Source organism: Leiobunum rupestre, chromosome 3 (assembly GCF_980474605.1).
Source record: "Leiobunum rupestre chromosome 3, qqLeiRupe1.1.hap1, whole genome shotgun sequence".
NCBI lineage: Eukaryota > Metazoa > Arthropoda > Arachnida > Opiliones > Sclerosomatidae > Leiobunum > Leiobunum rupestre.
The window spans coordinates 38,277,720-38,299,735 of record NC_143386.1 but is presented as its reverse complement, the minus strand read 5'-3'; the positions used below and the strand labels follow the sequence as shown (position 1 = coordinate 38,299,735).

At 40.0% G+C, this 22,016-nt stretch overlaps 1 long non-coding RNA gene across 1 annotated transcript; it reads left to right on the top strand.

Moving 5' to 3' along the window:
- Positions 1-13,420: 13,420 nt before the first annotated feature.
- LOC149951699 (uncharacterized) lies at positions 13,421-17,034 on the top strand. Its single transcript, XR_016480036.1, has 4 exons — positions 13,421-13,500; positions 15,163-15,354; positions 16,465-16,516; positions 16,589-17,034. It is a non-coding gene; the product is annotated as an uncharacterized LOC149951699 (long non-coding RNA).
- Positions 17,035-22,016: the final 4,982 nt, after the last annotated feature.

Genomic DNA, 22,016 nt, shown 5'->3' with positions numbered 1-22,016 from the left:
TCACCAATTAGCTGGACACTTTTGATGGCCACACCACTTATCACCATTTAGCTGGACACTTTTGGTGGCCACACCACTTATCACCAATTATCTGGACACTTTTGAGGGCCACCCCACTTATCACCAATTAGCTGGACACTTTTGATGGCCACACCACTTATCACCAATTAGCTGGACACTTTTGATGGCCACACCACTTATCACCAATTAGCTAGATACTTTTGATGGCCACACCACTTATCACCATTTAGCTGGACACTTTTGGTGGCCACACCACTTATCACCAATTAGCTGGACACTTTTGATGGCCACACCACTTATCACCATTTAGCTGGACACTTTTGGTGGCCACACCACTTATCACCTATTAGCTGGACACTTTTGATGGCCACACCACTTATCACCAATTAGCTGGACACTTTTGGTGGCCACACCACTTATCACCAATTAGCTGGACACTTTTGATGGCCACACCACTTATCACCATTTAGCTGGACACTTTTGATGGCCACACCACTTATCACCAATTAGCTGGACACTTTTGGTGGCTACACCACTTATCACCAATTAGCTGAACACTTTTGATGGCCACACCACTTATCACCAATTAGCTGGACACTTTTGGTGGCCACACCACTTATCACCAATTAGCTGGACACTTTTGATGGCCACACCACTTATCCCCAATTAGCTGGACACTTTTGGTGGCCACACCACTTATCACCAATTAGCTGGACACTTTTGATGGCCACACCACTTATCACCATTTAGCTGGACACTTTTGATGGCCACACCACTTATCACCAATTAGCTGGACACTTTTGGTGGCTACACCACTTATCACCAATTAGCTGAACACTTTTGATGGCCACACCACTTATCACCAATTAGCTGGACACTTTTGGTGGCCACACCACTTATCACCAATTAGCTGAACACTTTTGATGGCCACACCACTTATCACCAATTAGCTGGACACTTTTGGTGGCCACACCACTTATCACCAATTAGCTGGACACTTTTGATGGCCACACCACTTATCACCATTTAGCTGGACACTTTTGATGGCCACACCACTTATCACCAATTAGCTGGACACTTTTGGTGGCTACACCACTTATCACCAATTAGCTGAACACTTTTGATGGCCACACCACTTATCACCAATTAGCTGGACACTTTTGGTGGCCACACCACTTATCACCAATTAGCTGAACACTTTTGATGGCCACACCACTTATCACCAATTAGCTGGACACTTTTGGTGGCCACACCACTTATCACCAATTAGCTGGACACTTTTGATGGCCACACCACTTATCACCAATTAGCTGGACACTTTTGGTGGCTACACCACTTATCACCAATTAGCTGAACACTTTTGATGGCCACACCACTTATCACCAATTAGCTGGACACTTTTGGTGGCCACACCACTTATCACCAATTAGCTGGACACTTTTGATGGCCACACCACTTATCACCAATTAGCTGGACACCTTTGGTGGCCACACCACTTATCACCAATTAGCTGGACACTTTTGATGGCCACACCACTTATCACCATTTAGCTGGACACTTTTGGTGGCCACACCACTTATCACCAATTAGCTGGACACTTTTGAGGGCCACCCCACTTATCACCAATTAGCTGGACACTTTTGATGGCCACACCACTTATCACCAATTAGCTGGACACTTTTAGTGGCCACACCACTTATCACCAATTAGCTGGACACTTTTGATGGCCACACCACTTATCACCAATTAGCTGGACACTTTTGGTGGCCACTCCACTTATCACCAATTAGCTGGACACTTTTGAGGGCCACCCCACTTATCACCAATTAGCTTAACACTTTTGATGGCCACACCACTTATCACCAATTAGCTGGACACTTTTGATGGCCACACCACTTATCACCAATTAGCTAGATACTTTTGATGGCCACACCACTTATCACCATTTAGCTGGACACTTTTGGTGGCCACACCACTTATCACCAATTAGCTGGACACTTTTGGTGGTCACACCACTTATCACCAATTAGCTGGACACTTTTGGTGGCTACACCACTTATCACCAATTAGCTGAACACTTTTGATGGCCACACCACTTATCACCAATTAGCTGGACACTTTTGGTGGTCACACCACTTATCACCAATTAGCTGGACACTTTTGATGGCCACACCACTTATCACCAATTAGCTAGATACTTTTGATGGCCACACCACTTATCACCATTTAGCTGGACACTTTTGGTGGCCACACCACTTATCACCAATTAGCTGGACACTTTTGATGGCCACACCACTTATCACCATTTAGCTGGACACTTTTGGTGGCCACACCACTTATCACCAATTAGCTGGACACTTTTGATGGCCACACCACTTATCACCAATTAGCTGGACACTTTTGGTGGCTACACCACTTATCACCAATTAGCTGAACACTTTTGATGGCCACACCACTTATCACCAATTAGCTGGACACTTTTGGTGGCCACACCACTTATCACCAATTAGCTGGACACTTTTGATGGCCACACCACTTATCACCAATTAGCTGGACACTTTTGGTGGCCACACCACTTATCACCAATTAGCTGGACACTTTTGATGGCCACACCACTTATCACCATTTAGCTGGACACTTTTGGTGGCCACACCACTTATCACCAATTAGCTGGACACTTTTGAGGGCCACCCCACTTATCACCAATTAGCTGGACACTTTTGATGGCCACACCACTTATCACCAATTAGCTGGACACTTTTGATGGCCACACCACTTATCACCAATTAGCTGGACACTTTTGATGGCCACACCACTTACCACCAATTAGCTGGACACTTTTGATGGCCACACCACTTATCACCAATTAGCTGGACACTTTTAGTGGCCACACCACTTATCACCAATTAGCTGGACACTTTTGATGGCCACACCACTTATCACCATTTAGCTGGACACTTTTGGTGGCCACACCACTTATCACCAATTAGCTGGACACTTTTGAGGGCCACCCCACTTATCACCAATTAGCTGGACACTTTTGATGGCCACACCACTTATCACCAATTAGCTGGACACTTTTGATGGCCACACCACTTATCACCAATTAGCTAGATACTTTTGATGGCCACACCACTTATCACCATTTAGCTGGACACTTTTGGTGGCCACACCACTTATCACCAATTAGCTGGACACTTTTGATGGCCACACCACTTATCACCAATTAGCTAGATACTTTTGATGGCCACACCACTTATCACCATTTAGCTGGACACTTTTGGTGGCCACACCACTTATCACCAATTAGCTGGACACTTTTGATGGCCACACCACTTATCACCAATTAGCTGGACACTTTTGGTGGCCACACCACTTATCACCAATTAGCTGGACACTTTTGATGGCCACACCACTTATCACCATTTAGCTGGACACTTTTGATGGCCACACCACTTATCACCAATTAGCTGGACACTTTTGGTGGCTACACCACTTATCACCAATTAGCTGAACACTTTTGATGGCCACACCACTTATCACCAATTAGCTGGACACTTTTGGTGGCCACACCACTTATCACCAATTAGCTGGACACTTTTGATGGCCACACCACTTATCCCCAATTAGCTGGACACTTTTGGTGGCCACACCACTTATCACCAATTAGCTGGACACTTTTGATGGCCACACCACTTATCACCATTTAGCTGGACACTTTTGATGGCCACACCACTTATCACCAATTAGCTGGACACTTTTGGTGGCTACACCACTTATCACCAATTAGCTGAACACTTTTGATGGCCACACCACTTATCACCAATTAGCTGGACACTTTTGGTGGCCACACCACTTATCACCAATTAGCTGAACACTTTTGATGGCCACACCACTTATCACCAATTAGCTGGACACTTTTGGTGGCCACACCACTTATCACCAATTAGCTGGACACTTTTGATGGCCACACCACTTATCACCAATTAGCTGGACACTTTTGGTCGCTACACCACTTATCACCAATTAGCTGAACACTTTTGATGGCCACACCACTTATCACCAATTAGCTGGACACTTTTGGTGGCCACACCACTTATCACCAATTAGCTGGACACTTTTGATGGCCACACCACTTATCACCAATTAGCTGGACACCTTTGGTGGCCACACCACTTATCACCAATTAGCTGGACACTTTTGATGGCCACACCACTTATCACCATTTAGCTGGACACTTTTGGTGGCCACACCACTTATCACCAATTAGCTGGACACTTTTGAGGGCCACCCCACTTATCACCAATTAGCTGGACACTTTTGATGGCCACACCACTTATCACCAATTAGCTGGACACTTTTGATGGCCACACCACTTATCACCAATTAGCTGGACACTTTTGATGGCCACACCACTTACCACCAATTAGCTGGACACTTTTGATGGCCACACCACATATCACCAATTAGCTGGACACTTTTAGTGGCCACACCACTTATCACCAATTAGCTGGACACTTTTGATGGCCACACCACTTATCACCATTTAGCTGGACACTTTTGGTGGCCACTCCACTTATCACCAATTAGCTGGACACTTTTGAGGGCCACCCCACTTATCACCAATTAGCTGGACACTTTTGATGGCCACACCACTTATCACCAATTAGCTGGACACTTTTGATGGCCACACCACTTATCACCAATTAGCTAGATACTTTTGATGGCCACACCACTTATCACCATTTAGCTGGACACTTTTGGTGGCCACACCACTTATCACCAATTAGCTGGACACTTTTGATGGCCACACCACTTATCACCAATTAGCTGGACACTTTTGGTGGCTACACCACTTATCACCAATTAGCTGAACACTTTTGATGGCCACACCACTTATCACCAATTAGCTGGACACTTTTGGTGGCCACACCACTTATCACCAATTAGCTGGACACTTTTGATGGCCACACCACTTATCACCAATTAGCTGGACACTTTTGGTGGCCACACCACTTATCACCAATTAGCTGGACACTTTTGATGGCCACACCACTTATCACCATTTAGCTGGACACTTTTGGTGGCCACACCACTTATCACCAATTAGCTGGACACTTTTGAGGGCCACCCCACTTATCACCAATTAGCTGGACACTTTTGATGGCCACACCACTTATCACCAATTAGCTGGACACTTTTGATGGCCACACCACTTATCACCAATTAGCTGGACACTTTTGATGGCCACACCACTTACCACCAATTAGCTGGACACTTTTGATGGCCACACTACTTATCACCAATTAGCTGGACACTTTTAGTGGCCACACCACTTATCACCAATTAGCTGGACACTTTTGATGGCCACACCACTTATCACCATTTAGCTGGACACTTTTGGTGGCCACACCACTTATCACCAATTAGCTGGACACTTTTGAGGGCCACCCCACTTATCACCAATTAGCTGGACACTTTTGATGGCCACACCACTTATCACCAATTAGCTGGACACTTTTGATGGCCACACCACTTATCACCAATTAGCTGGACACTTTTGATGGCCACACCACTTACCACCAATTAGCTGGACACTTTTGATGGCCACACCACTTATCACTAATTAGCTGGACACTTTTGATGGCCACACCACTTATCACCAATTAGCTGGACACTTTTGATGGCCACACCACTTATCACCAATTAGCTGGACACTTTTGATGGCCACACCACTTATCCCCAATTAGCTGGACACTTTTGGTGGCCACACCACTTATCACCAATTAGCTGGACACTTTTGATGGCCACACCACTTATCACTAATTAGCTGGACACTTTTGATGGCCACACCACTTATCACCAATTAGCTAGATACTTTTGATGGCCACACCACTTATCACCATTTAGCTGGACACTTTTGGTGGCCACACCACTTATCACCAATTAGCTGGACACTTTTGGTGGCCACACCACTTATCACCAATTAGCTGGACACTTTTGATGGCCACACCACTTATCACCAATTAGCTGGACACTTTTGGTGGCTACACCACTTATCACCAATTATCTGGACACTTTTGATGGCCACACCACTTATCACCAATTAGCTGGACACTTTTGGTGGCCACACCACTTATCACCAATTAGCTGGACACTTTTGAGGGCCACCCCACTTATCACCAATTAGCTGGACACTTTTGATGGCCACACCACTTATCACCAATTAGCTGGACACTTTTGATGGCCACACCACTTATCACCAATTAGCTGGACACCTTTGATGGCCACACCACTTACCACCAATTAGCTGGACACTTTTGATGGCCACACCACTTATCACTAATTAGCTGGACACTTTTGATGGCCACACCACTTATCACCAATTAGCTGGACACTTTTGATGGCCACACCACTTATCACCAATTAGCTGGACACTTTTGATGGCCACACCACTTATCCCCAATTAGCTGGACACTTTTGGTGGCCACACCACTTATCCCCAATTAGCTGGACACTTTTGATGGCCACCCCACTTATCACCAATTAGCTGGACACTTTTGATGGCCACACCACTTATCACCAATTAGCTGGACACTTTTGATGGCCACACCACTTATCACCAATTAGCTGGACACTTTTGATGGCCACACCACTTATCCCCAATTAGCTGGACACTTTTGGTGGCCACACCACTTATCACCAATTAGCTGGACACTTTTGGTGGCCACACCACTTATCACCAATTAGCTGGACACTTTGATGGGCACACCACTTAGAACCAATTAGTTGGACACTTGGTGGCCAGAGGCGTAGTGAGGTTATTTAGCGCCCAGGGCCCAACTTCAAAATTGGCGCCCCCCCCCCCCCCACTTACGCCGGCCCTAATTTCCGCCATAAAATTCCTTTTTTTTAAACGAAACCTAATCATTATCAATAACAAAATAAATATTAATTTAATTGATATATTAAAAAAATTAAAGTTTCCAATATCCGCTTTAATACTTTAGGCGCCTCTTTGGCACCCCCCTGACCGTCGGCGCCCGGGGCGTATGCCCTCCCTCACTACGCCTCTGTTGGTGGCCACACTACTTATAACCAATTAAGTCCTTTTCACACGAGCCAACTTTTCTAATCAAAATGCTGAGTCAGCAAAAATGGATCAGTGATCCATTTTTTTCTCACGTACATTTTAGGTGGATCAACTCTTCGAACTTTTATTCACACGAACCAACTAGTTGACTAAACTCAAGTTGACTCATCTAGTTGGATCAAAAAGTTGGCTCGTGTGAAAAGGCCTTAAGTTGTACACTTTTGGTGGCCGCACTAATTAACTTTTAATTTTTTTTTAAATTACAGATAAATAGTTGCAAGATCTGATTTAGTATTACCAGTATATTTCTTACGACAAAAGTGTCCATCTAGGCCAATATAATTAACCTGCATGTTAGCAGGCTAGACGCCGAATTAGCAACCAAACCGCTGCGCTGATGTGTAACGTTATGTAGCGCCATCTTCAGCATAGTCGGAGTTTAAAAATCTTCCTCCTAAAAACTTTATAGTTAAAGGTTTTAATATTATTTTAGAGTAACTGCTTTTATAGCTCATTGAAATGGTTTTCCAACACTGTTCGCCGATAGTTTTCGACTATTTCTATCGGTTATCAACTTTATTTTGAATGTTATACCCCCTTTAAGCAATTTTGACAACCGTTTGCTTTTCATGTAAAAATAATTTTATCTTATTTTTTTCTCTCCCAATTTTCTCCCTATATTTCACCGATACATTTCCTATAAGTCCTTAAAAGGATTTTAAAATCTTCTGTGTTCACCCTGACTTATAAATGATTAAAAATAGACGTGTGAACCAAATTTTTTTAAAATTGTTTCAGTATTTTGTTTAAAATAGTAATTTTATTCCTAGTTTTACGATAAACTTGGTTTAAAAATAATTTTTTGACAAAATATTTGTTGCACAATAATTAACTTAAATATATCGATATTTTCTATACAATGGAACTTACGATAATGCACAATAAATTTAGCGAAAAGTATAATTTAACTGGATGAAAGTGTTACTAAAATTTATTATTTATCATAAATAGAACTTCGGTCAAGTTTAAAATTAATCGGACCAAATTCAAATTTTACGCTAATGTTTACGCGCACGATAATTTAATTTTAAATCGATATCTTAATTTTTAAGATCTGGCAACGATGCTACTAACGACTGGGATTTTTTTAAGGGCAAAGAAATATCTATTTGTTTTACAAGAAAGCAGAAACGAGGGCAAAGCTTGTATAATATTATAAATGATTAATTGTTCTTGATTGAACTGTAATGTTTCCAAAATGCTTTGATCTCTAGATAACTTTTCGTAATATTTGGTCAACCATTTTAGAATAGCTTTAAACCATTAATTTATAACTTTCAGATAGATTTTTTAATCGTAGGTTTCGTAGTACCGGTTTTTTTACCTTGAACTCCGCACGCTTTTATGAAACCCGATTTTAAGATGTCGTAATTTCAAAATACAATATAATAAAAATTCCTCGAGGTATTTTCACTATTTAATTTTTCCTCCCGTTTTGTTAGATATGACCGCTAAAGGTCCTACGATAAACCGTTAAAATGTAAGATACGATATCGATTATAAAACAACCTATCGATTAACCGATTTGTTTTTATTTTAAACGCAATAGATCGTTAATTGGATTTTTTTTTTAATTATTTCCTTTTTGAAGGTGTTAAATTTAAGTGTTGTTAAACAGCTCGGTAATACTCTTTACAGACGAGGCTTATAAACCCGGGTTTAGATCCAGTTTTTGAAACCAGAGCTTATTTAGCTATACTGAAATGTGCTATAAAAATTTAACTTTGGTTTACTGAACCCAGTTTTATTAGCCTCGTCTGAATAGGGTATTACGGGTGATAACCGATATCGCAATGGTATCGGTTAATCGATTTGTTTTATTTTAAACCCAATAGATCGTTAATTGCATATTATTTTTTTATAATTTCCTTTTCGAAGCTGTTAAATTTTAGGAGTGTAGTTCATCGGCTCGGTTATGGGTAATAAACGGTATCGTATCGCAATCGGTTAATCGATTGGTTTTTATTTTAAACGCAATAGATCATTAATTAGATATTATTTTGTTTATTATTATAAGAATGTATTTATTTATACTTATCGAGCATGACTTTGTTGAAACACAGGTATATTTATTGTTTAAACGCAATCTTTTTTTAGTTATTTATTAATTATATAAAAATACAGACTGCTGAATTTCAATATCAGTGGAGCAGGTTGTCTTCGTGGTCAGCCTATTTGCTCTTCGTTTTGGGCTTTGGTCTTCTCCTGATGGCGCTGTTGTTGTCCACCGCGAAGATTCCCGGGTAACATTTCTGGCTCTTACAGACGATTCCAACCCGATACTTCTTGCCATTGCTCGCCGTGATGATGTCGCCCACTTTGTACATGGACACGTGATCGACTTTTAGCCCTAACACTAGAACTAGGCTTAGCGTTAACGCCAGGCACACGAAATCGCGTCTAAGCGCCAACATCTTCGGCTCAAAATAAAATAATCAGCTAGGCTAATACCCTAGGCAGCACCTTAGTTATCAAGCGACTTTTAAAGCCATTAATAATAAATATTTTCGACGATGGGAAATTTTATCTTAAATTTGAGGAAAAAACGTAATATATAAAGGTAGTTTTGGTACTAAATGTGATTTTATTATATGAATTATTTTAATTTCTTAAAAGATAGCAAATTTGAATTCGTTCCCACAAGGGACTTTAGTAAAGTACTTTTTAGTGTTGACGCTTTCAACAGAGCGCATCCACTTTTAATAATTTTATTAAAATATTTAAAAACGCATCAGTGTAGTATAGTTTGAAAGCCGTTCTAATTAGCTCCACAAAACTCTTTAACAAAATTAAAGTGCTTTTTCAGGTAGCTTTAAAATCAATTAATTTAAGTATAATTATATTAATTATTTGAACATTTCATGTCTCTTTTTCTTTGGCAAAATAATTTTTAAAATGTATCGTATTGATCGGTATATTACAGGGTTGCCACACGTCAGGAAAAACAGGAAAAAGTCAGGGAATTTTAATAATTTGTAAAAAGTCAGGGAATTAAATTTTATCTTGACACTTTTTGAAGGTAATTTTACTCTAGATTTATGACAAATAGTATGATTATAATTTATTTCCTTGAAAGTTTGACTAATTTTTTCAACATTGCAATAACCTTTTTACTGAAATATAAGTCCATTAAAATTGATTAACTTCTGATAAAAGTAAAGTATAAAATGAAAATTTTGGGTTTAAAAAGTCAGGGAAAACAGGGAATAGTTGGGGAATTTTAATCTAAAAATTTTGTGGCAACCCTGTATTAAAATAAATCGGTTGTTATTCTGCGCTGTTACTCTTAAATTAAAATGAAATGAGCTGATTTTCTAGAAAGTTCCATCAGTACCTTCTTATTATATATACATGACTTGCCTTATTTCTTCAAGGATATGTAGCTCTAGATCCTATATGCTAGCAGGTGTTGAATCGCTGCCAATTTTGCGAAGAGACATTGAAAACGAAAATAACATTCTTAACCCACATTAACCTCCTTTAGATGCCAACCAACGTTCAAGCCTTGATATTGTTTCTTATCGTAAATGTTTTTCAATTGTTACAATTGCCGAAATCAATTGGTAGTTTTCTTTAGCTATCTGTCATTGAATTTTGAATATATTCAGTTAAAATTATTATTATCCCAGCCTATGCGACAAAATGGCGCATTTAGCTTACTTTCGCTCTCTACTTCGGGAGAATTACTTTTAATTATCTCATTGGTTCCCTGAAACTGACGTCTACGACACGATTGAAGCGCGCGCCTGTGACGGTTTTCCGTGCCGCCTATCGTGCATAAGTTGGCAACACTTTTAGTCTCCAGGTCTCCACTGAAAGGTTGGGTCTCCACTGAAAGGTTGGGCCTCCAGTCTCCGGACCTCCAGTTTCCAATGGCAGGTTGGGCCCCCAGTCTCCACCGCAACTAGAGGCCTCCGGTCTCTAGGTTTCCATCGTGACTAGAGGCCTCCAATCTCCAGTCTCCAGTCTCCAGTCTCCATCGTGACTAGAGGCCTCCAGTCTCCAGTCTCCATCGTTACTATAGGTCACCAGGTCTCCACTGAAAAGTTGGGCTTCCAGTCTGCGGACCTCCAGGTTTCCATCGTGACTAGAGGCATCCAGTCTCCAGTCTCCATCGTGACTAAAGGTCACCAGGTCTTTAGTTTCTCTATTGAAAAGTTGGGCTTCCAGTCTCCGGGCTTCCAGTCTCCGGACCTCCAGTTTCCAATGGAAGGTTGGCCTCCCAGTCTCCATCGTGACTAAATGACTATAGTCTCCAGGTCTCCATCGTGACTAGAGGCCTCCGGTCTCTAGGTTTCCATCGTGACTAGAGGCCTCCAATCTCCAGTCTCTAGTCTCCAGTCTCCATCGTGACTAGAAGCATCCAGTATCCAGTCTCCATCGTGTCTAGAGGTCACCAAGTCTCCACTGAAAAGTTGGCCTCCAGTCTCCGGACCTCCAGGTTACCATCGTGACTAGAGGCATCCAGTCTCCATCGTGACTAGAGGTCACCAGGTCTCTAGTTTCTCTATTGAAAAGTTGGGCTTCCAGTCTCCGGACCTCCAGTTTCCAATGGAAGGTTGGCCTCCCAGTCTCCATCGTGACTAAATGACTATAGTCTCCAGGTCTCCATCGTGACTAGAGGACTATAGTCTCCAGGTCTCCATCGTGACTAGAGGACTATAGTCTCCAGGTCTCCATCGTGACTAGAGGACTATAGTCTCCAGGTCTCCATCGTGACTAGAGGACTATAGTCTCCAGGTCTCCATCGTGACTAGAGGACTATAGTCTCCATGTCCCCATCGTGACTAGAGGACTATAGTCTCCATGTCTCCATCGTGACTAGAGGACTATAGTCTCCAGGTCTCCATCGTGACTAGAGGACTATAGTCTCCAGGTCTCCATCCCGACTAGAGGCCTCCGGTCTCCAATCTCCATCCCGATTAGAGGTCTCCAGTCTCCCATCTCCATCTCGACTAGAGGCCTCCGGTCTCCAGTCTCCAATCTCCATCCCGACTAGAGGCCTCCGGTCTCCAGTCTCCAATCTCCATCCCGACTAGAGGCCTCCGGTCTCCAGTCTCCAATCTCCATACCGACTAGAGGCCTCCGGTCTCCAGTCTCCAATCTCCATCCCGACTAGAGGCCTCCGGTCTCCAATCTCCATCCCGACTAGAGGCCTCCGGTCTCCAATCTCCATCTCGACTAGAGGCCTCTGGTCTCCAATCTCCATCCCGACTAGAGGCCTCCGGTCTCCAGTCTCCAATCTCCATCCCGACTAGAGGCCTCCGGTCTCCAATCTCCATCCCGACTAGAGGCCTCCGGTCTCCAGTCTCCAATCTCCATCCCGACTAGAGGCCTCCGGTCTCCAGTCTCCAATCTCCATCCCGACTAGAGGCCTCCGGTCTCCAATCTCCATCCCGACTAGAGGCCTCCGGTCTCCAATCTCCATCCCGACTAGAGGCCTCCGGTCTCCAGTCTCCAATCTCCATCCCGACTAGAGGCCTCCGGTCTCCAGTCTCCAATCTCCATCCCGACTAGAGGCCTCCGGTCTCCAGTCTCCAATCTCCATCCCGACTAGAGGCCTCCGGTCTCCAATCTCCATCCCGACTAGAGGCCTCCGGTCTCCAATCTCCATCCCGACTAGAGGCCTCCGGTTCGGAACGTATTGTGAATAGGGCCATCATGCCATGTTCTTCAAATGACCCTGTGAACCTGTTGGTAATACTTTCTACGAGTTATTAATTCACCGCAGCGCCAAAATGGCTTCCTGCAATGAATTTGCAGTTTTTCTGGTCACGCTAAGCCTTGTCATTCTAAGCCGGTACCTCGGATGAGAGAGTCGAGAGACAGCACGCAGAAATTAGGATCATTAACGAAATAAAGGTAAAATCATAGCTGGGAATTTTCGCCGTCGACTAAACCAGTACCAAACGCAAAAGGCCGAAGACACACAAACCCATAGAGACGAAATCGAAACAAAATTAATTGAACGAGATGGGTTCGAAAATAAACAGCTACAAAGTCCACCGAAATTTAGTTTTTATGTACCAAAAATTAATAGTCGGGACGTGACTGAATTTTTAAAGAGTTTGTTAAGCATTCAAAGTTTACATTTTTATTGAGAAATAACCAAATATATTATTACAGAGAAGAGGCTACTTTGACTGTCACGTTTTTAGGAAACACAAAACATTCGGCATGCCAATTTAATAAAGTTGTACTTTGCGGTAATTTCAGTAATCATAGTTTGAAAAATAGACATCTTTCGCTCATAGAAAATATAGAAGAGGAATCAAACTTGGTCGACTAATCTTTTCGGGCTACGTTAGGCACGGCGACGGCGTTAGGTATGTTGTTAAGAGTCAAGGTTCATCTACTGACAGGGTTACCACAATAAATTCCGATTAAATTTCCATGACGTTTCAACGACAATTTTGAAATATTTATTCCTGACTTTTTAAAGGCGAAAATTAATAAATTTTTAACATTATTAATTAGTATATTCACGTTATTTTTAACTAAAAAGCTAATTGGAAAGCTTACAAACCCTAAGTTTTTGTAGATCACTTTCATAAAAATTTCAGGAAAATTTAAATTCCCCGATTTTAAACATTTTCCGAAAATTCACCAACTTTATACCAATTCTGAAAATTCACCGATTTAATAGTATTAAGTCGGTGAATTTTCAGAATTGGTATAAAGTCTGGGAATTTTCAGAATTCGTATAAAGTCGGGGAATTTTCCGAAAATGTATTAAGTCTTGGAATTTTCAGATTTGGTATAAAGTTAATACCATATGTAACATAATTACTCATAAGTATGCCACTAGCTCTATTTCTTCACTAACAGTTTGTATCACAGATATTGCGTCATCCGTACTCTACGTAATATTTGACGTCATCGAATCTCAAATGCTGATTATGCCGTCGCTCAATTAGCTCTACTTCTGATAATCCGACGGACATTATTTTAGTAAACAAACCGGTTTGAACAACCAAGGCTTAGGAGCTAAAATGAACTACAATATACTGTCAAGTGCTGTTAATGCAATTAATGAAGTTTTCGTAGACTCACGTTCTAAAATTAATTTTCATTGTCAAATAAAAGAAGCAGGTTTATTGAAAAAATAGTTGAAATTCAGGTTGAGCTTTTGTGGGGCATCTACAAGGTTGGAGTCTTTGCAGATTCTTTTGAGCCTAGGCCTAACTCTTCTAGGCTTGGTATGGGTTTTAATAACGCTGGTGGAATATCCCACTTCGACTACTTTTGTTTCATTTTCGGAAAGCGATCTCTCAACCGAACCGTGTGGGTCATTTTCCCCAACGTTTTCTTTTTTAAACTACTCATTATTGATCTTCATCCGCACAAACCGAGCGAGTTTATGAATTTCAATATAGCTACATTGGGCTGACTAAAATTTCGACGCAATTCCTTCTCAATTTAAAGGTTTTCCATTGGCTTTACTGTGACTCAAAACATTACTAGGGTGAATAAAAAGGTTAAAATCTAACGTAGTCCACCTTTTTACTGGTTCGTGGTGAAACAAACCGTTAGTGAAGATTTTTGAATGGAATAAAGGCACAGTGGCATACTTATGAGTAATTATGTTACAAATGTTAATACCAAATCTGAAAATTCCCCAACTTTATTCCAATTCTGAAAATTCCCCGACTTTATTCCAAATCTGAAAATTCCCCGACTTTATTCCAAATCTGAAAATTCCCCGACTTTATTCCAAAACTGAAAATTCCCCTACTTTATTCCAAATCTGAAAATTCCCCGACTTTATTCCAAATCTGAAAATTCCCCGACTTTATTCCAAATCTGAAAATTCCCCGACTTTATTCCAAAACTGAAAATTCCCCTACTTTATTCCAAAACTGAAAATTCCCCGACTTTATTCCAAATCTGAAAATTCCCCGATATTATTCCAATTCTGAAAATTCCCCGCTATTATAAAGGCCCGTGCACGAGATATGTCTTCAATTCATAAATTTCCGTAATTTTAGTTTGACAATTCTGGCCACTTGGTTCACTCGTATAACTGGATCTCGTTGCCTAGGCAACGGCAAGGTTTCAACAGTACTATCAAGAGTCAAGACCTACCAAAAATATGACGTTGCATTATAACCAATTGAGGTGTAATTTACTTTTTTAGCTTCTTTAAAGAAGTTTAATTTCCAGAATTAAGGGAAAGAAAGGTGAGGACATATAGTGTATTAATTTGAATGCTTTTAATACACAATATTGTTTGGTCTCAAAGAAAATTGTTAATTTCCCGCAAGCAGCTCATTTTGGAATATGAGGATTAGAATTGAGCCAGCAGACGACATTTTAACAGGGTTTCGACCAGCCTTGGAAATAATGATTTTTTTTAAACTGGTCCTTATGACCAGTGACCCCCTAGCATATGAATTATTAAACTGGTCCTTATGACCAGTGACCCCCTAGCTTATGAATTATTAAACTGGTCTTATATAAAATGTTCCAATGTCATTTATAAGCCTAAAAAAACCTATACTAAATGTTTAGAAGTTAGATTATGTTGGTAACATTAACTTTACACGTATTCAAAATAGTTAACTTTATTTTATGAGTACCACATGAATAGTACAATATAGTACTATCTCACCTAAGACTACTACCATAGCCTAGAAGACCCTCGTAATTTACCGTATAGAGTGTTGTCGTCTGAAACCCTGCGACGTCACCGTTGTAATTTGCCTATTGATAAAAAACGGTAACTGTCATGGCGGCCACCATTAACACTACAGCTGTGACGTTACAAGTTTTCAAAATCGTATAAGACGACAACACTCTATTATCTCTCTTTCTCTAGGCCCCGTAACTCCAGAGTCCCCGGTCCGTTACCGCGTAGCCAGGTAGCCTAGCGTACTCGGGGGAAAGTGAGACTAGAGGATTGAGGCGTTTAATTTAGAGTCCATGATTGAGGGTTTGAGGCCAGAGGGGGGTTAGACAGTTCAACTCGTTCGAGGGATGCGAGCGAATGGACTCTACATAAAACCTCGACGTGTGGCCGCGGCGGTAGTAAGCGGAGTCGCTGTACATAGAAATTGATATAAACCTTGGATTAATAGGTCATCTCCCATTATTTGGAATTATTAAACTGGTCACCTTCTGTTTTTTTTGTTATTATTTCGAATTAATTAACTGGACACGGTGACCAGTGACCCCCCAAATTTTGAATAAATAAACTGGTCTGAGCAATTAATTAACTGGTCTTTGACCACCTGACCACCGTTATTTCCAAGGCTGGTTTCGACGCACTTATCTTTCTTTTACTTCAAAAGATGCTTGCAGCTTGTCAAAACTGTTCTTCAATGACTGGAAAACAGGATTGCCGTAAGTAATTGAGCAAAAAATGCATGGATACCCTGGTAAAATATCTTCTACTTCCCCTATTCTATTTATCAGCTTCCAAAATCCCCCCCTTGGAGGAAATAGGAATAACGTCTACTAGGTCGAGATCAGAGAGCCATCTTCCGTGAATCACAAGCAAAGAAACAAGCCTGCACGGGTCTTTAAAATAACGTAGGCAACGCTTGTGACAAACCCGATTTAAATATATAATAGTACCCCACGTTAAAAAGTTAACATTTTAAAGGCTTGTCAAAGCTACAGTTGGCATTCCGATAATTATATTGATATCTAATTAAAAATTACAAGTTTAATCGTTTCACGTGTCAAGACGACGTCTCCCGTCACATCGACTCGTGTCCAGACGATGTCTCACGTTGGCGTGTCTCCATTGTTTGCCGGAAATTATAACAGAATCAAACATAAAATAAAGCCTGCATCAATTTGACTTGTAGTCAACTTTTCGGGATTAACTATAAAATACATTTTCTTGTTGATTTCTGGTATTTTAGGCTGATTTCGAGATTTTGGGACTGAACATCCGATTTTCGACCAGATTTCGGGATTTTCAAGTTGATTCCAAGATTTATCGTGATAAAAAATAGGCGAAATCTGCACTGAAGACGACAGCCACGACCAGAAATGTAAGCCAGGTACCTTGGACGACAATGACTCCATCAGCGGAATACCTTGGAGTCACAAAATGACACCAAAAAGATCCCGTACCTTAAAGGGAATATAACCTCAGGTATTTGGTGTGGAACACCAACGTTTGTAGCTCTGGCCGCTCTTGCCTTTGGCTTTAGAAATGTTTGGCGCCACTGTACGGGAAATTTGAAAAATTGAAGGGGTCTTCCATAAAGATTGCTTTGCAGGTTATATTCCCTTTAAGAACTTCACGGGTCTGTATTTCAAAATATTTGGAACCAGTGGTTCAAGGTCATCCTATTTTGCAAAGTTCGAATTTCCTCACTAAAACTAGTTTGTCATGAAAATTTTGATGCCTTAGAACTAGTATTCGATTTATTAGGGTTATCATTCCCTTCTTGTGTTTGGTATAAAATTTATCAGGTTCCGAACTTCGGTTTTCATCCATTTCAAAATAAGTTGTGATGAGGAACACTTTTTTAATTGGAACCAAGTCTCTATCTTTAATGGATCTAAAAAAAACAATAAATAAATCTAAGATCAAGTTCTCATTACTTCCAAGGTCCATACTATCGATTTCGTTACTTAGTCTGTACTTCGATGGCATTAAATCTCTTGATATGGAAGTTTTACCTTTAAAATATTCCGCCTCCATAGTAATAAAAACTCCATCTTCAACAAGCAACAATATGTGGAGAGCACCTAAGAAGGCATAAAATATATAATAAAATCTGCTTTTATTGACGAAAATCCAGCATTTTATGAGTTTTGGGAAAATATAAATGAATCTAAAAGTCAGGGGAAAATAGGGAATTTAAAAATTAGTCTAAAAGTCAAGAGAAAAAATAGGGAATTTAAAAAGTAAGTCTAAAAGTCAGAGAAAAAATAGGGAATTTAAAAATTAAGTCTAAAAGTCAGAGAAAAAATAGAGAATTTAAAAATTAGTCTAAAAGTCAGAGAAAAAATAGGGAATTTAAAAATTAAATATAAAAGCCAGGGAAAAAATAGGGAATTCCAAGAACTAGCAAAATTGTCAAAAGATAAATGTGGATATTAAATTTTGGTTGTAAACGATAAATGTTTACTCAAATAATAAGTAAAAAATTGACAAATTTGGATTATACATAAGTCAGGTAAAACCTGAAGAGTCAGGAAATTTAAATGTGAAAAAGCGTGTCAACCCCGCCCTGAATAATTTCCAGAAAAAGTAACACAATACCCTAAATATGACAATTATCAAAACCATCGCCGAAGTTACGAACTGATTTTCACACATTCAAGGTTTATATCAGCCACGGCCAAATTTGATCTCGCGCTATAGCGTCCAACCCATTCGTTGAAGTTTCTATGTTAACCTACGAGGAAAAGATATCTGTAGGAGTTGAGCGCCCCTGGCGAAGTAATGTTTTTAGAATAGTTTTTGCATTGAAGCCAGTATAAAAAAACTGTATGAATTCAGGGCCAAGCTCAAGCTCGTTATATAGCGAAAAAATCCTTGCTCGCGAAATTTCGGCGAATGGGTTGGCCGTTTTAGCGAGAGATCAAAGTTGACCGTGTAGTTAAAAGTTTCGACATAAATTTCCAACTAAGCCTTGGCAATGAAAACTAAGCAAGTTTCTAAACGTTGCCCTTCGAATCACTTTTTGAGTGGCGGCGCGTGCACAAGGTCATAGTAACAAAACCGTTCCGAATGAGGGCAAACTGCGTTGTTGTTCAAAATAAAAATATTCATACTACCATAAGTAACATAATTACCTTAAGTATGTCAATTAGCAAAAATTACTCCGAACTGATATTCAGAGCTATTGGGCACTCAAGGTCAAGTTCAGCACAAGGCCCCCTAGAGATTAAATATGCCCAAGGCGAAATATACCCATGATGATAATATGCGAGTCCAACTTGGAGCTGTTCGAAAGTGTCAGTGTCTACAAAAATAAATAATATTATTTAAAATTCCTTAAAATTTCTTTCAAAAGTTCGATCGAAACAAGTATTTCGTCCATTTTAGGTTTACCCGCTTATATTAAATTATTTTGAAACAAAATGCTCTAGGGGTTATCAATTATTTGCAAATTTCGAATTTCCCCACTAAAACTAGTTTGTCATGAAAATGTTGATGCCTTAGAACTAGTAGTTTTCGATTTATTAGCCCTTAAAGGGAGTATAACCCCTCTTGTTTGGTAGGGTGCGCTTAGACTACACTGACTATCTTCCACAAGCCTTCCTACTTCTTCCTTGCTCCCCCCCCGCTAGGAAGGCTTGTGGAAGCTAGTCGGTGTAGTCTAAGAGCACCCTACCAAACAAGACGGGTCATGTGTCACCTATTGATAATTATTCTCCTTACGACTTTCTTGTTTCTATGTCTAATGGTTCTCGCGATACATTTTGAATGACATTGAAGACACGGTTCAAGGTCATTGAAATTTTCATGGTTGAATGACCCTCAACACGTTTTAAAATTTCAAATTCGTACCTAAAACACATTTGGGATATTAGCTCTGTACCGTTTTTTAGTTAACACACTGTATAGGAAGTATCATACTTATAGTTATTATGTTACTTATGTTTCCAGCTTTAGTTGAATCAGTTTTTAATTGATAATGAAAACAGGTGAATGTTTTGGTTACTTAGAAACGTACGTCCTTGTAGTTTTAATTCGTGTTTAGTGGTCTGTCAAATTGGCCAGATAACTGACACTTTCTTCGTTGGAAATTTACGATTTTCAATTCCGAAGAATGTAGTGGCTTTTCTCAAGGTTGATTTCCGAATTAATAAATGCCATTTTCATTGAACTGTTTTCGATATCGCTCTGTTTTTTTAATGCATTTCCTTATCTTTTACCCAATTTTAAATGATGTAGATAGTTATTTTCTAGATTATCCGTTTAATGGGAAACCTTTCGAACTTGACTTAAATCAGGCCCGTAACCAGCCGCCAAATCTCGGGGGCGCTCAAATTTTGTAGGGGGGGGGGTGTCAATGCCTTGATGCTAAAAATCGTAATTTTTAACTCCCACTTCTGAAATTAGTAAATAAACCGAAATTGGTTTTTTTTTGTTATTTTTTAAATTATGAATTTCGACTTCGTTGAAAAACGGATATTTTATTAAAAATACAGGTAACCGATTTTATATTATATTAGTTGGTAGTTGAGCAATTGATTTTTTTAGGGTTGGTCGGGTTGGGGATGCTCAAGTATTCATTTGGGGGCCCCCATATACGGGCCTGTCTTAAATAATTAAATTTCTAATAATTTAAATTATTTTAATAAGCGAGTTTCGATAACCCCACCGCCATCTATCAGCTTTAAAAATAACTATCTGGATGGTACTTTTCACCACAAAAGGAACCTCAATCTGACGTCATACGTCACGGAAGTCTAACTGTCCGGGCTAGTGGCGAAGTCCTGTAATCCCACGCGTCAGACCACCAATCCCCCAACGGGTGGTTGTTATACTTCCGCCACGGGTGTCTCGTCCCTGTCCACAAGTACCCCTCGTTGGCGTGGCCTCGACACAGATCTCACCCCTGATTCCTGATTAATGAGATGGACGAGCGTACTGAATAGGCGAAACTATAAAGTAAATTTGGTCTTAACCAGCTTGTTAAAATGGGAAAACAAAATCACGTGGCTACCATATCACAGCCAACTTCGATTCGGTAACTCGTGTTCATAGTTGGCCGTGCGATGGTAAATAAAAATATATTCCTTCCAGATACTGCAAACAGTATATTAACTGACACCTTTCTATTACAAAATGTTTCAATGAATAATAATAATTAGATAATTTATATGAATCGATCGAAATTTAAACCGCCATTAGCAAAATTAAATAAATAATAGTTCTTATTTCTTAGGATAGATGGCGCTGCAGTCCTCCACAAAGTCACGTGCCTACCATCTTTTCAGTCCCGCCGGAATCTATAGTTTCGCCTATTGTTCCACAGGCTCTAATCTTTAAAAATAAAACGGTCTAGCTCTCAGATAGTATTGAAACTCGCTCATTAAAATTTCACGTATAAACGCCCATATTAAAAAGTCGATACAAATGTCGAAATTTGAACCGGAAATTCGTGTATCTTTCCGCCAAATTCGGGGATAAATTTCCAACACCTAGCTTACAAAAAAAATCTAATTTCGCAATATTTGGAGCTAATATTTGTCGAAATTGGGCTTAGATCAAACAGAAAATTTAATCAATCAATCAATGAATGGGGGTAGGTACATTTGTTCGAATTTCAATCGTCCGAACGGTGGAACAAATGTTCGAATTTCATTCGTCCGAACCGCCGAAATAACAAATGTTTCATTTGTTCAAATTGGTCAACTTGTTTGTTTCATTCGTCCAAATCGGTAGCATCACTTGTCCGAATTCTGTCGCTAAATTAGTATTTCTTATTGCTGTTTTTTTGGTCCGGATTTATTTTTAGTGCAAGAATTAAAAATAAAAACTACATTGTAAATATCGTTGTTTGTTCAAGTTGTTTTTTCTTAATTGCTGCTAAATCTATATATTGTATATTTTACTTCATATTCGTGTTAACTTTAAATTTGTGGGAATTGCGTTGAATGTTGTGGATATATTAGGTTAGGTTAGGTTCACGTTAATGTTACTATTTTCTTATATTAACAATATTAGAAAAAAAAACAACCAATTCCTAATGTTCGAAAAAACGGACAAACGATTATTCGAACATATGAAATTCGCCAGTAAAGTTAACATAAATTGAACGACTAAATCACCAACAAAAGTTGTGATAAATTTTTCGGGCAAATGAAATACGTTTTCGGACATACGATCCTGTTTTCTGGCATTCGGACAAATGTACCCAAATCA